Source organism: Perissodus microlepis, chromosome 9 (genome assembly GCF_051167445.1).
Source record: "Perissodus microlepis isolate ML-2025 ecotype Zambia chromosome 9, ASM5116744v1, whole genome shotgun sequence".
In the NCBI taxonomy this organism is placed as follows: domain Eukaryota; kingdom Metazoa; phylum Chordata; class Actinopteri; order Cichliformes; family Cichlidae; genus Perissodus; species Perissodus microlepis.
In genome coordinates, this window is record NC_140469.1 from 24,382,272 (window position 1) to 24,396,221 (window position 13,950).

Genomic DNA, 13,950 nt, shown 5'->3' on the forward strand with positions numbered 1-13,950 from the left:
TGTCTGGTGTCGCATTTAAAATGAATGGACCTTATCAAGCTGTGAGACTAGTTTTGTTTTGTTTGTTTTTGCACATGGAGATTGTGGCTAAGATAAATCTTGCTGTTAGGATCTATGCATTTGTAGAAACAGCTAGCATTAGCAAGTAAACAAGTGATTTATCACTTTTAACATATAACCTTTTTCTTACCTACCCATCTTGGACAATAAGATGTGGAGTTACATTGCAGTTTTAAAAAGATTCATCACATACAAAAAGAAAACCTTGATGATGAAGAGTGGCTATGAACTCCTGTTATTTCTAGTTTAAAAAAAAAACAGGCAAGTTAAACAGGTGAAGCTCTACCAACATTTTTAGATTTAGCGTCTCCAAGAAACAGCTCATTTTGTCACTAACTTTAACCAACTGCTTTACTAATATTTTTAAAGGTCACCCCATCCCACTCTCCTCGCATGGCCCTTACCTATTTCTACTTATTTCACAAAATAGTTTGATAGTTTTCTTTTTTAAAGGGATGACTATTTGAATATTTGAAAATCATAGATAGGTAGCTAGATACTTGATCCCACAGGGGAAATAATTTTGTTATAGCAGCAGGATAAAGATTAAAAACAGTACAATTTCCAGTAATTAAACAAACTAGAAAAAGTGCCACAGGTGCGTAGTGATGGCCTTATGCTGTAAAATTTTAAATATAAATAAAAAAACAAAGAAAATAAAAATGAGGTTAAGTTAAAGATGAAAATAAAAATAAGACTGAAACTGAAATGGAGAGAGACTGAGACAGAGTAGTGCAAATGCATTAACAAATAAAGTGTAAGCTATGAATCTAAGAAACAGCTGTACGAGGGTATAATACACACACATTTCTGTATGGGAAATCTTATACCTGTCAGGTGTGTTCATCTGTCAGAGAAGGAAGAGTAACTGTACACTTTCAAAGAGAACGATAGGAATGACTTTCTGAAGCATTTTTTATGGCAGCAGGGTTGAATAAGTCTGAGGGAGAATGAACTCTGCTGCCTCACTAGTTTAGAATGGAGTGGGTGAGATGGGTTATCCATGATGGAGAGCAGTTTGTTCAGTGACCCCATGTCCCTCACGGACTCAAACGCCTTCAGACTCTGGCCAATGATGGTTCAAGCTCTGTGAATCGGTTGGTTGATCTTGACCCCACCAACAAACCGATAAGAGCAAAGAGCAGATGAAAGTCATACTTTCACTATTCCTAAATACTCTGATACACCATAATATACCACCATCCAAGCATATATAAGTGCTTCTGCTGGTTGTGAATCATCACGATTGCCAAGATATCTGCTAATAATCAGGAATATTAGTCCTAATTATTATGGGGTTCTTGCCCCAACCCGTCGTGGCAGATAGCTGCCCGTCTCTGAGCCTGGTCCTGTCGGAGGTTTCTTCCTGTTAAAAGGGAGTTTTTCCTTCCCACTGTCACCAAAGTGCTTGCTCGTAGGGGGTCATATGATTGTTGGGTTTTTCTCTCAATGTATTATTGTAGGGTCTACCTTACAATATAAATTAAATAATGCTGAACAGTCAACATTGAACTCTTTCAAGCTCTTTTTTTTTATATTTTTTAATTTCTGCACAGCTTTGCACAACATGTCAAGCTTGCTAACCAACCCCCCTCAATCAGTCCGACTCGGCCCCCTACCACATACCCCCTGATTACATATGACTGTACACCAACCCACTCAACCAAGTATGCCGATGACACCACAGTGGTTGGGCTCATCTCTGGAGATAACGCAGCATACAGAGCAGAGGTAGAGATTGTGTCCCGCTGGTGCTGAGAAAACAACCTGAAGCTGAACGTACTTAAAAGAAAAGAACTACATGTACTCATTATAATCAGAGAACAGGTGGAATCTGTCTCCACCTTCAGGTTTCTGGGCACCCATATCTTTGTTGATCTTACCTGGACCCACAACACAAATGTTAAGAAGGCCCATCAGTAGTTGTACTTCCTCTGTGTCCTTGGGAACAATAACCTGGACCAGAAGCTGCTGCTGGACTTCTACCAATTCTCAGTGGGGAGGGTGTTTTCCTACTGCCTGGGTGTTTGGTACGCAGAGGGTAATTAGCAATACCCCCATAAAATCATTGGCTGACCTCTGCCACCCCTGGAGGCCATCGCCAGATCCTCCTGTCTCAGGAAAACCAGGGCCATCACAGGTGACCCCTTGCACCCCGCCCACCACCTGTTTGACCTGCTGCCCTCTGGTTGGTGACTCAGGTTAATCAGGTCCCAGACCTCCAGGCTCACAAATAGCTTTTCCCCCCTGGGCCATTCAGACTGTCAACAAACACTGCCCCCCGTACAACCCAACCCTGCCCACTCACCTCACCATTTTGAGCCATGATCTGAGTAACCCTCATCACTCAGGTCACTCACATATGCTTTCACTATATACTATACACAGACCTCATTTGTGCTACCTCTTAATTGTGTATATATATTTCTCCTGTTTGTTATTTATTCCTGCTGTCATACTATTTATATTTTACTCCTGCACAGTTGGTGTTGAGCACCCATAATTTTGTTGTATATGTACAATGTCAATAAAGGTCTATTCTATTCTATTCTATTCTATTCAGTTAATGTATTTTGGAAGTCTTCTTTTTATGATGTGTAGCATCTTTATGCTATTTAGATCCCAGTTGTGATGGTGCAAACTTAATAACTCATAATCTATGCTGGATTTCATTTAATGCACTTAAAATCTGAACAAGCAAGAAGCTACACTAACTTTTTTTTACCCAAGAAGTAGTGTTTGTGGAAGGAGAACAATGTTGTGGTTTGCCTTAGTTTGATATTCACATTACCATTTTTGGTGGTTGTATGTATTGTATTTCACACACTGCTGACGATGATCTCCAAACGTGCACTGGTATTCCATTATAGATGGCACTGTGGTCTATTCAGGCTTCTGTCTGTAGAGAAATTGTTCTCTCCATCTTAAGATAAATCCCTTCCTCCATGACTGAAAACAAAATTGTTGGCATTGTAAGAAAGCCTTGATTCTCAGTTACAAAGATAAAAACTACCAGTTTAAATCCTGCTCCATCTGTTTCAATAGGAAGAATTTACACTGGAAAAATGAAATCCTATCAAGGCAGTTGTCTGTCATTTAAACATAAAAAGCTCCCTTTTTGTAAATGAAAAAGAAACTTACTACACTCGCGAAGGGGGGAAAAAAATAACACCACATTAGACAATGATGGATGTTGAAAATAAAGACAGATTACATTACCAGAATCAGCAGAATAAGCAACAGCATTTCAAACAATGAATTTTGCTAATTCTTTTAAGAAAATAAGACTTTAACAGATTAATTAAAGATTAAAACATTTAGTAAAAAGATGTTTTGATGTGGTTTAAATAAGCCCACGGGTTCAAGATTCATCACTGACATTCTTTTAGCACTCTTAAAATTCTTTAGGGACGATTGTCCTGTTAAAATACTAAATACAGTCTTCATTCAGAACAATTTATTTTGGATTTTGGGAGCAATCATACCCCGCTGAGTTGTAAACTGTCGCATGGCAGGTCTGGAGTTATGAGATAGCATTTTGTTTCCTCTCACTTAGGAGGGTTGGTTGATGGATGTTTCCCTTTCAGACAGGGCAACCAGTTTCTAACTGCACCTGACAACCACTTGAGTCACACAGATCCACACATGCACAAACATTCAGCACACACACAGAGTTTTGGAATTCTTCTGTTTCCTCTTCTGACAAGCTTCATCTGCTTTAACTGATGGCTTCGTATTACTAAGAGGCTGCTCTGTTTCCTACGTCAGTACAACTAGGTCAGATGTTCACTATTGGCATCTGGGTATTCTACAGACTGAGGGATGTCTGGCTGACTGACAGCTGTGACAGCTAGCTGAAACTGTGGGAGGATCACATGCAACGTTAATTTGGTGCATCTGAAAGCGAGCAGTCACACAGATTATTGCATGAAACCAAGTCTCAAATTATACCCTAACAGGAAACAACAAGGGGTGATGCTTCAGTGGCATTCAGTAATATTTTGCTCACATACTGTATTTGATCAAGAGTTCATGATTTTATATGACTGTGATAAAATCAAATACAGACTTCATACTGTTTCTGTCATTTATACATTCTAACATAATATGGATACCTAAAAATCTCAGCAATTGTATTAAGACTGCTGTATCAACTAATCAAACTGAGAATGATACCTAAATTTGTTAAATTCTGCTACTACTCCAAGACCAAAAAAGTTAAATCCAGAAATGACTAAGGTACATCTTGACCCCGGAATTTTGGAAAAATGACTCAGATTCGTATAAAAATGTATTTTTTAGTTTAATTTAGCTTAGTTATTCTTTCTTTGTTATATCACAACATGATACAACATCTGGAGCTGGTCTTGCTTGTTGTGCTCTTTATAGATTCAGTATAGATTTCTGTGAATCAAGGTGAAATAACACTGCTGTGATTCTAATGTAATCCTCCTTCTCTATATAGATCTTCTTCTGAATTCTAAATCGTTAGATAATGAAAAACGGTGCAATATTATTATACCATAAGATAAATAGATGCAAAGATGGGTGTACTATGAATAAATAGCTTGTAAATTGTAGACATTTAGATATGAACTTGTTATATCATACACTAAAATCTATGAGAAAAAGTAAATTTTGTCTCAGAACCAGACAGCTTCTAAAAAATTGTTAACTAATCTAAATCGCTGGTGAGAGACTTTATTAGTTTGCCTGTTAAACCTGCCAAATCAGCAATAGAAAGCACCTTAATGAAAGATTTTTTTAAAAAGGTGGTGGAGAAAATCAAATGGCTAACCTAGTGTGGGATCCATGATAGATGGCTCTGAAAGTGCTGACATGACAAAACAGGCATCCATGCAGGTCTTTTGCCTTCATCAACCAAACAATGCCCAGTCTTACAAAAAGCATAACGTCCAATGCTGTTTCTAATTTGTATTTATGTACAACTTTTTTCCCACAGTTCAATAAAATGAAAATGAAAAATTTATCACATTGTGGTGATTAATATTCTGCCTCAAATCCATCTGCCATCTTCTTTTAGCACATGTTAATAGCTGTGTTTTACAAGGTAATTAGCAACAGGTTCTACATAAGCATGCAGTAAATCCAAGTTTGGATACAGGCAATCATCAACCGGCTGCCCTCAAACCCAGTCATGAAAGCTCCTCTTCACTGGCAAGCTATCATGCTATGAATTCAGGACTGACATAAAAGTGATCAGTCCCGATCCTGCAGATGGTTGCTTTGCACCATTAGCTCCTCAGCCAAGCACATCCACCAAATGTCTGAGCCTGATGTACTCTGGTATGAACAAGATTACCACTGTAGCAACACATCATCAGTTAAGGTAAAACTGTCTGACAATGGTGCAATGGTGGTGTGTAAACACTGTAAAAGTAAAAGACTGCATGGTTGGCTCCAGTGTCATAGATTAATACGACAGGTAAGGTCATCAGGGAGTAAACAAGTTCATGTTTAAACTTCTCAAAATCAAGTTAATGATTAGATTATTTATTTTACCGTGAACATCTACCCAGTGCAGCTGAAAAATACACTGTGGAAGCAATACACCTTAATGAAACTTCAGGCTGAGATTTCAGGCTGTACAACCAAAACAGTGAGCTGAACAATACTTTGTAATGCTGCATACCTGTATTTGGCTGATAATGTTCATTGTATTCATTGTGTTTTGCATGTACTAATTTGGATGATTAAGAATAATCATTAAAACCTTTTATCCATGTTTATGAAATGAGGGTGTGATGTTTATGCTCTCTAACTTTGTTGTCTATATTAAAGACTTGTTTCAGTCAACTCAATCAAATGTGCCACTTAAATTTTAGCTCCCTCTGACACTCTATTATACCGAGAAGAGGTTGTATAACATTAGCATATAAACTGTTCATTTAAGCTGACCCTGATGTGGCTGCTTCTTTCAACAAATTTCCACCAACAATCACAGCGCGCTGTGAGAGTGAGATAAAGACATACTTACTAGAGAAAATGGACTTGCCTCTAAGGGACTGTCATTTATATAAAAATGTAAATTTAAATGTAAACTTTCACATGTACGCCTCCATCTTTGCAGTGACTGCCTGTGTGCGCATGGCGTAAATCTAGCAGTCAGGCCTCATTATAAATTCCATATTTATCCCCTCTTAACTTAACCATCTGACAGGAGGCTTCAACTTATGTGCATTATTATGTTTTCCTGCTGCATATTCAGAGTCTGGTGACTCTGATGATAAAATATAAAACTCGACTGAAGCATCAAGCAGATGCCTTCAAAGGTGTTTTTGTCCCCCATGATGAAATCAGGGCGGAACTGAGGATCAGTCGCAGTCTGTCCATCTGTTCAGCACAATATGGCATGCGGGTACACATACACACACACACACACACACACACACACAGCTGATGTACAAGTTTGGTGGATGATGCAAGTCATTGTGGTGTTCTTGCAATATAAAACCTCTGACTGGTGAAAACTGGGAAGTCAATTTTTGTTTACTTGCTGGAATTTGCTAACAACACATGGAAATTCTCTTTGCACACCCGTGAGTCTCATACCCTGCCGATTAAATATTGGATTGCAGTGCAATGCAGGCCTTACCACTGACATTAGACTCTAAAAGGGAAAATAGCTGCATAGAGACAATTCTAGGTACACTGCAGAGAACCTTGGACTGTTATGTTCTATTTAAGCAAAACCAGGACAAAGACTTGACTTTCTTCTGAGTTTAAAAAAAAATCAGAAATAATAAATGTATATAGTTCATACGTTTTTTTTAAATAACACATAGTTTTGCCTCTGAAAACCACAGTGGATATTAAATCAAGCAGTCAAAATGTGATTCAAGTGCAAATCTTTAATTTTATTATTGCATTATTATAGTTAACTTGAATTAACTAGGCTTTGGGTCATTATCTATTTGCTCTCTGACCCACTTTCCAGTTTGTTTTGCAGCATTTGTTTAAATGTGAGCAAAATGTACCCCTGTACACTTTAGAATTCATCCTGCTACTTCTATCAGTAGTCACACCATACATAAACACTAAAATGACCTATCTCAACTGGCAGGCATTACAGATGATGCAGTGTGCTTTGGAACTCTTTTGGGTTTGCACCTTTTAGGCATTTGACAATGATATGTCTACCTTGTCAAGAGTGTTCGTGACATGGTTAAATGTTGTCAAGAGGTTTTTTTTTTTAGCCAAGGAAACAATTCTGCGCTCATTCACTTTAGTGGTCGTTTGTGGTCTTTCTGGGCTTTTGGTGTTGCTGACCTGGCCTGTGCATTTGTTTTTTATTTCTGAATGTATCAGAATGTTGTTTTAGCCACTCCTGATCAGTGTTGGTCAAGTTACTTGAAAAAAAGTAATCAGTAACTAATTACTGATTACTTCCCAAAAAAAGTAATCCTGTTACTTTACTGATTACTTATTTTCAAAAGTAATTACTTACTTAGTTACTTTTTAAAACTTGATTTACACCCTAAATAGGAAATAAAGCAATAGATCTTTCAGCCCAATTCTATTTTTTCTGCATAATACATCATACAAAATGTAATCAAATGAAAAAGTCTCTTTTTAAAACTTGTTTTAAAAATCTTTTAACTTTATGCGTCAAGCAAACATTAAATTATATGCAACATTCTCTGACTGGAAGAAATTTGTTTAACATTTAAACCTATTTTCTGAATATTCCAGCATATAGAATAAAATAGTTTTTTGTGTTTACACTCACTCTTTCAAATAGATGCAGGTGCAGGTGTGTCGCAGCCGTCAGTGGAAGGATCCGGCAGTTTCTCTGTGAATTTCACATTCCAGTGGCAGCGTACTCGGTGCTTGCTCAGAAGTTTAGGGGGTTTTTTCGCTGTAAAAATAGTTTTGTTTTTTTTCCCACGCAGTGAACTGCGGACGCTAATGTTTTTGTCACTTTTTACGGAATCAAACTCAAAGTAAGGTCAGTACTTCCACGCTTTAAACGCTGCACTGTCATATGCTCTCCCGCACTCGTTTTGATTTTTTTTTTATTATCCATTTTTGATCTGCACACAGCTGTTGCCACGAACGTCGCACTCGCTTATGTCATTGTCATGAAACACTCTCGCAAACGGTTTTAGTAATGCAGTGTGCTTACGAGAAAGTAACAGTCATCTAATTACCTTTATTGCAATAGTAATCCCTGACTTTACTCGTTACTTGAAAAAGTAATCGGATTACAGTAATGCGTTACTGCCCATTTCTGCTCCTGATGTTCTTGTTGTCCCACTGATTGCTTTATTTTGAGGGTTTTTTTTTAAAGTCTAATAGTCCCCTCCTTCACTTCCATCAGTATCTCTTTGGACCTCATATTTAGAATTGTAGTGTAATACCAAAAGCAGGTTCAGCACTTAAAAACAGAAAGAAAAAAAAGATTTTTATCTGGTTAATTTGTAATGGAATAATGAGACCATGAAACTGATTGCAAGTCAACTGCTACACACAATGCCTTCCTACTCAGATTATTTACCATGTAGTGCTGTCATGCCATCTCTGCTTAAAGGCTTAAATATTGATTGTGAAGCGTATCTGTAACCGGAAGGTCGCCGGTTCGATCCCCGGGCTGTCTGTCCTGGTTGTTGTGTCCTTGGGCAAGACACTTTACCCTACCCCCTACTGGTGTTGGCCAGAGGGGCCGATGGCGCGATATGGCAGCCTCGCTTCTGTCAGTCTGCCCCAGGGCAGCTGTGGTTACAACCGTAGCTTGCCTCCACCAGTGTGTGAATGCGAGAGTGAATGAATAGTGGCATTGTAAAGCGCTTTGGGTGCCTTGAAAAGCGCTATATAAATCCAATCCATTATTATTATGTGTTGCTTTGTAAACCAGAAATGAACACACCGTAATGAGGAACAGCAGGGGTTCCCCTGGAAACTGAAATTACCTGCATATATCATTTATTATTTTCTAACTTGTAAAATTTGTGGATTTACTACTTTTTAAGGTTTTATTTTAGAACATTACAGTTGCCTCTTTTGTGCTTTTTCTTTTCTTATTCTGCTGTCTGTCCATTTTCTCCTTCTTATCTGGCTCAAGATCAGAATGGCAGCACTAAAAGCAGATACAGCCAGACTTCCCTCTCTCAGTCCACCTCCTCCAACTCTTCTGTGGTGACACTGAGAGACATAATCTCTCTAGCGTGTCCTGATTCCGCCCCAGTGCCTCCTCCCAGTGGGACGTGCCCGAAACATCTCACCTCCAGGTGTCGAAGAGGCATCCTAATCAGATGCCTGAACCACCTCAGTTGGCTCCCTTTGATGTGGAGGAGTAGTGGCTCAACTCTGAGTACCTCCCAAATGACCGAGCTCTATCTCTAACAGAGAGCCTTTCAGAGGAAACTCATTTCCACTGCTTATATCCATGATCTTGGTCACTACCCACAGCTTCTGGCTGTAGCTGAGGGTAGGAGCATACTAATTAAAGCCCTACTTGCTGTGAAAATGTTAGACTCTAATGCATAAGATTGAAAACTGTGGTTTCAAGAGAATCATATGTGGATCACGAAATATTCTCTATGCGGATGTTAATAATTTAGATACTCTCTCGATGTTTGGCTGTCATTGAAGTGTGGATGTCGCACTTTGGAGTTTTCGCTCTGACATATAATCCTTGTGATCACATGTAGTTATAGACCTCATGTCCTTCTCCACGCAAGAGGTCTATAACTGCCCTCTTTTTCAGCAATGTGCAGTGTGATGCCCATATGGTTTTTTGGAGAGGTTGTTTTTGGTGTCTTTTTTCACCAGCCTGTCTGGACTTCCCTGTTAATAACTTGTTAGTAACTTATGTTCCCATCATTTTGAATCTAGGGCATGAGCGTAAAAATACGGATATTTGTTTTTAACACCACAGCTCAAAGTGTAACACTTTAGTAAGTACAGACTTGCTCCTCACATTTCTGTCTGTTATGAGCTGTTCATTTATCAGTTTAACTAACAGAGGGCACATGGTTAATTGTAGGAGGAGGACCCCTGTACCACCTCCTACAGTTCACCTTAGTCCTACTAGCCTCCACAATGGTGGACTGTTTTTCTTGTATTTATGTTTTGTGGAATTTTTAGCTTTTATTGCAATAGGACAGTAGAAAACAGACATAAAAGCTGTGACTAAGATCAGGGGAAAAACACTTAAAATGGTCTTGTGGCCAAGTCAAACCCAGGTCTCTGCATAACCCTTACGCCACATGGGTTGTCTGGTCTACCCAGTGATCTAAAATACTTTCCCTTCAGTGGACTGTTTAAAAATGTATTGGGAGTAAGAGGTGTTGTCATTTCCATGATCTTTCTTGCTGTTTTGCCCAGATTAAAAATGTTAGCTTCAGGTTTGACAGGTTTCCTGGGTTTACAAAACACCAACAGACCTTCTGTAATGTATGCTTTGAAAATTGTGGATCTAACAAAAAGACATGAGGGAGAGCTGGTGGTGGCAGAGTTGGCAATGCTAAGATTTTTACTGGGAGTGACCAAAATAGATCGGATTTGAAATGAGTATATCTGAGGGACAGCTCAGTTTTAGGTTTAGTTTGGAAACAAAGTTAGAAAGGAAAGGCTGAAGTGGAGGTGGAGAAGATAGTAGATATACTGGACAAAGCACGTTGAATATGCAGGTGCCAGGCAGGAGGAAAAGAAGAAGATGAAAGAGAAGGTTCAGGGATGTAGCGAAGGAGAACATGGTTGTGGCTGAAGAGGATGCTGGGGGTAGGGTGAGATGGCACGAGGTTATCCACTGTGGCAAAGCCTAAAGGGACTAACCAAAAGATAAAGAAGAAGATATGACAGATTTTTAAAGCAGCTGCCAGCAACGTAAGATGGACTCTGTAGTTGTGTTATAAAAAGTTGATATAATATACCTGGAGACACCAAAAGTCTCTGGAGGAAGTGGACATGGATTCTCACACAAACACTTTCCACGGACCGTATGTTTCTGTTACGTATTCACATAATTATTCATCGTCTTATATTAAAAGTGACCACATTTCTATCACTCTATGATGTTTTTGTGGATATTTCACAAAAGATATTTTAGGATACTGATGTTTTGCCACTTAGCTCATTGTACTCCTTTACAGAAGTAAGACCTCCCAGAGATTTTCAAATAAACCGAACATAGCTTGTAAGGGTGTTTTATTATTTTTGTTATCATTATTATTTATCAAACTACTGCATTACAAGTAAACCTGTTTTTGATTTTGGTATCATGATGGAAATTAAATGTTTATGTGAGGCTAGAGTCTCCCAAAACAAAGCTAAATGTTCCTCAATTTATCTTAAACTGAACTTAAATCAGACGTTTAAACACACTGTGTAAGAGGCCACATTTCAGACATATTACAAAGCAGCGAGGTAGTTGCATTTCAACACTGATCTCTGAAAGTTGAACATGCCAATCATAAATACGAGTGAAGTAAAACGAGCTGTGAAAGCTGGAATCGAGAACCTGTTTGGCTCTAGATTGATCTTCTTTTAGTTTCTTTTACCTGTGAGAAGTAGGTAATTCTATTTTATGAATCTTTAAACTTAGTTAAAAGCATTTTTTGTTATTTTGGGTTTAACTAGAAAGATATAGTGTCACGTACAGTAATGGTCTCCCACTTGATGCCTAGGATATTTGAACCAGCAACAAAGGAAAGTGTGAGAAGAAACCCCTGTTGCTGGTTATCTTTTTGACATTTAAAGGTCCCATATTTAACAGCTGTCTGAGGTGAAAAACATCCCTACTTGTCTTTTGTCTTCATGGCTTTTCCTATCCTCTCTGCAGTCACTGTTTATAGCCTCCTTATACACCTTTTAGCACAGCTAGGCACCCAGCTGAACATAATGAATTTTGTGTGTGTGTGTGTGTGTGTGTGTGTGTGTGTGTGTGTGTGTCTGCTGAAGACAGCCGAAGCAGAGATGTGATGACCTTAAAAAAAATACTTGCAGCCAAAAATGTTACCTCATAGAAAATGACAGCCACAACATGAGCATAGACAGGCTTAGCAGTGGGATTAAACATCACTTACGAAAGACTGTCCTGCAGCTAAAATATCACTGCTTTGATCCCCATAGAAACCAATATGTCCATCAAGTGCCGTGTCTCGGTGAAGGGTCCTCGTGCTGAAGTCTGAATCTCTCGAAATATTGTTGTCTGAAATTCACTAAAACAAAACTTCAGGGTGAGAGCACTCTGGCTAGAAACAAAGAAGCTCAACACATATTGCTTTTTTCACATTCTTTTTTTCTATCCTCCCACCATGCGCATGGATGTGAAATGAGTCATATAATGGGACAGAAGATGATATGATGAGCATCAACTGAGAATTGCAGGAGGCATCTGCTGTAAATATGCACGTCTGGTCTGATGATCTGAAGCCACACTAGTCCTAATCAAAGGCCTGAGGCAGCTTAGATGATGCTTTGGTTTATTATTATGCTTGTTTTTTTCCCCTCCATCTCCAATAAGCTCTTTATTCTTTGAAAGGTGAACACTTGCAGACGCCAGGAAAATCTTGTTAAGATTCAGTTTGATATCAGAATGTGTCAAAAAAACCATTATGTATTCCTTCAGTTTTTGTTGTCAGAAGTACAAAGAAAATCATTTTTATCTATTTCAGACTTATGTTCCTGTTTGTATTTCACCTCTTCTTTTTTTCTAAATTGTATTTAAAATGCATTTCTTCCTCCTCTACACAGCAATTCAAACATTGTTAATGCTCCTATAACCAAAGTCTCATAAAATGATGGTTTGTTTTGATTTGAATATCGTTCATATTGATGCCTGTCTTGTCTGATAGTTGAATAACCCATTCACCGCCTTCACAATTTTTTTTCTTCGCATTTTCTTCCTTCTGGCCTCCTTAACTGTTCTTCTGTCATCTTACTTCTATAACTTCTATTATCTCCTGTGATATAGTTCTAATTTTCATTTAATCCACTGACAGATAAGACACTGTCACTCAGGGCAGCGTGGCATTGTGTAGTGGTCAGTTCTTGAAACAGTGCCACCAGAAATGGATGGGAAGAAATTAGCTTTCAACCCTCCATGTGTTTTGTCTGTGTCATAAAAAAACAAGCCCAACTATCATTGCTGGTGCTAAAATGTCTTGTGTGAAGTTCTTACACTGTCAGCATTGTGTACTACTCTGTATTTTAATTTTGGGACTCCACTAGAGTAGCTTTGCATGTTCAAAATAATCCTTAAGTTTCTAATAGAAGTTTCTTGCATGACATCATATGCACATTGCTTGTGAGTTGTCTGACATATATTGGATGTGATTCAACCACAGGTCACGAGAGAATGATGTGCGTATTTCCCTGTCAGTTGGTGAGCCGTTGCCGGAGGTTGCTGGTTGTCACTAGGTGAAATCGGATGCAAAAAGGGTGCTGCGCCAAAAATAGCCATGTGATTCCTTTGGTCGCTAGCAGATTACCATGGTCACCTTTAGTTTTCTTTGGATGACATTAGCTTGTCCGCACACATTTGCTAAGTACTAGTTGAGGTGTAGTTAACTCACAACTGCTTGAAAAGAAGTAGGCAAGAGTTTGTGGATAACGTAGCTTGTTTTGTGCAAACTACGGGCAACCGCGGCAATCTTCTAGCAACTAAAGCAGTTGCAAGCAGGTTTTTGCCAACCAGTTTCCTTACAGACCTTTTTGGGGGGGGAGCAACCGCTCACCAACTGGTTGGGGAATACAGGTTACTCTCTGTGGTTAGTGGCTGGTGATTGTCAGGCTGTCACTGACTGAACTTTAGACCTAGGTGACTAGGCCTTTATTCACTTGACCCTACACAGTCACGTGTCCAAAGTGACAGACTAGTTAGTAACACATTGTTAGCGGTCACGTGCCTCCGAAACTTCATATTCT

General features: G+C 38.8%; 1 protein-coding gene across 5 annotated transcripts in view; it reads left to right on the forward strand.

The window, feature by feature from the left end:
• The window catches only part of LOC146380578 (A-type potassium channel modulatory protein DPP6-like), a 253,820-nt gene that overhangs the window by 183,712 nt on the left and 56,158 nt on the right, over window positions 1-13,950 (forward strand). The window lies entirely within an intron of this gene.